This window comes from Erythranthe guttata, chromosome 8, assembly GCF_056151865.1.
Source record: "Erythranthe guttata isolate IM_541 chromosome 8, IM_541, whole genome shotgun sequence".
NCBI lineage: Eukaryota > Viridiplantae > Streptophyta > Magnoliopsida > Lamiales > Phrymaceae > Erythranthe > Erythranthe guttata.
This window is the reverse complement of record NC_142540.1, coordinates 10,095,339-10,098,660: the sequence shown is the minus strand read 5'-3', so window position 1 is coordinate 10,098,660 and position 3,322 is coordinate 10,095,339.

Below are 3,322 nucleotides of genomic sequence, written 5' to 3'. Positions count from 1 at the left end.
TCTTGAAAATATGTACTATAGTTCGAGAACATGAATGCGGATCAAGAAACGTGCACAAAAACACTCGCTAGAAGAGATACGCACCTAAGTTAAAGTACAAAAGCTTGCAAAAAAGTACTCACGCAAAAGTGGATTCGTAAAAATGATCATGAAAACACAAACTACAATCCTAGGACATTAATACAAATCAACAAACATGCATAAGCATACTGGCTCAAATAGACATGCACAAACGTACATGTAAAAACCCATGCGCAAAAGTGCATTCGCAACAAGGTTCTTAAAAACACGAACTACAATACTAGGACTTTAATATGCATCAACAAACAACACCAAAAACACCAGATCAAAAAGATACAGTGGAGTGTAGAAATAACATTCTACGTTTACGTTTACGTGGAACTTTTTTTGGATTAATTTATATTTTTGTTTTAATTGGTGGATTTGGTATCTTACAGGTACAAATCGAAAATTAGGTGTCTAGGAAGCAAAAATGATCAAAGAGTAAGAAAGGAGTTGCAATTAGGAAAATAAAATCAAATTAGAAGAGAGAATCCCCGAACATCTTTGGTAGTGTCCACGAAGTTGAGCATAATTTTCTCATCCGGACTCCAAATCAACTGGTTCCGGCGGCATTGGAAAGCTATTTCAGCTGGCTACAATTCCTGTCTAATGGCAAAATTCCAAATTCGGACTCGAACATGGTCAAAATTGGATTCCAAAAGCGATCATGAAAATACGTACTATAGTTCGAGAACATGAATGCGCAACAGGAAACGTGCATAAAAAACACTCGCTAGAAGAGATACGCACATAAGTAAAAGTACAAAATCATGCACAAAAGTACTCACGCAAAAGTGCATTCGCAAAAAGGATCATGAAAACACAAACTACAATCTGAGGACATTAATACAAATCAACAAACATGCATAAGTACACTCGCTGAAATGGACTTGCACAAACGTACATGTAAAAAAACATGTGTAAAAGTGCATTCGCAACAACGTTCTTAAAAACAAGAACTACAATACTAGGACTTTAATACGCATAAAAAAACAACAGCAAAAACACTAGCTTAAAAAGATACAGTGGAGTGTAGAAATAAAACTCTATGTTTACGTTTACGTTTACGAGGATTTTTTTTTCGGATTAATTTATATTTCTATATTAATTGGTGGATTCGGTATCTTATAGGTACAAATACAAAATTAGGTGTCCAGGAAGAAAAAATGATCAAAAAGTAAGAAAAGAGTTTCAATTAGGAAAATAAAATCAAATTAGAAGAATGAATCCCCGAACATCTTTGGTAGTGTCCACGAAGTCGAGCATAACTTTCTCATCCGGACTCCAAATCAACTGATTCTGGCGGCATTGGAAAGCTTTTTCAGCTGGCAACAATTACTGTCTAATGGCGAAATTCCAAATTCGGACTCGAACATGGTCAAAATTGGATTCCAAAGCGATCATGAAAATAACTACTATAGTTCGAGAACATGAATTGGCATCAAGAAACGTGCACAAAAACACTCGTTACAAGAGATACGCACAAAATTAAAAGTACAAAAGCATGCACAAAGGTACTCACGCAAAAGTGGATTCGCAAAAAGGATCATGAAAACACAAACTACAATCGTAGGACATTAATACAAATCAACAAACATGCATAAGCATACTGGCTCAAATGGACATGCACAAACGTACATGTAAAACAAACATGCGCAAAAGTGCATTTGCAACAACGTTCTTAAAAGCACGAACTGCAATACTAGGACTTTAATACGCATCAACAAGCAACAGCAAAAACACTAGATAAAAAAGATACAGTGGAGTGTAGAAATAAAACTCTACGTTTACGTTTACATTTACGTGGATTTTTTTTCGAATTAATTTATATTTCTATATTAATTGGTGGATTTCGTATCTTATAGGTACAAATCAAAAATTAGGTGTCCAGGAAGCAAAAATGATCAAACAGTAAGAAAACAGTTGCAATTAGGAAAATAAAATCAAATTAGAAGAGAGAATCCCCGAACATCTTTGGTACTGTTTTCGGGGATTCTCACTTCTAATTTGATTTTATTTTCCTAATTGCAACTGTTTTCTTACTCTTTGATCATTTTTGCTTCCTGGACACCTAATTTTCGATTTGTACCTACAAGATACCAAATCCACCAATTAATATAGAAATATAAATTAATCCGAAAAAAAATCCACGTAAATGTATACATAAACGTAGAGTTTTATTTCTACACTCCACTGTATCTTTTTTATCTAGTGTTTTTGCTGTTGTTTGTTGATGCGTATTAAATTCCTAGTATTGTAGTTCGTGTTTTTTAGAACGTTGTTGCGAATGCACTGTTGCACATGTTTTTTTACATGTACGTTTGTGCATGTCCATTTGAGCGAGTGTGTTTATGCATGTTTGTTGATTTGTATTAATGTCATAGGATTGTAGTTTGTGTTTTCATGATCCTTTTTGCGAATGCACTTTTGCGTGAGTACTTTTGTGCTTGCTTTTGTACCAAATCCACCAATTAATATAGAAATATAAATTAATTCGAGAAAAAAATCCATGTAAATGTAAACGTAAACGTAGAGTGTTATTTCTACACTCCACTGTATCTTTTTGATCTAGTGTTTTTGGTGTTGTTTGTTGATGCGTATTAAATACGCATAACCAAACAACATAAAAAACACTAGATACAATAGATACAGTGGAGTGTAGAAATAACACTCTACGTTTACGTTTACGTGGATTTTTTTTTTTGGATTAATTCATATTTCTGTTTTAATTGGTGGATTTGTATGTTATAGGTACAAACCGATAATTAGGTGTCCGTGAAGCAAAAATGATCAAAGAGTAAGAAACGAATTGCAATTAGGAAAATAAAATCAAATTAGAAGAGAGGATCCCTCAACATCTTTGGTAGTGTCCACGAAGTCGAGCATAACTTTGTCATCTGGACTATAAATCAACTGGTTCCGGCGGCATTCGAAAGCTATTTCAGCTGGCTACAATTCCTGTCTAACGTCAAATTTCCAAATTCGGACTCAAACATGGTCGAAATTGGATTCCAAAAGCGATCATGAAAATACGTACTACAGTTCGAGGACATGAGTGCGCATCAAGAAACATGCACAAAAACACTCGCTAGAAAAGATACGCACATAAGTAAAAGTACATAAGCATGCACAAAAGTACTCACGCAAAACTGCATTCACACAAAGGATCATGAAAACTCAAACTACAATCCTAGGACATTAATACAAATCAACAAACATGCACAAACACACTCGCTCGAATGGACATGCACAAGCGTAC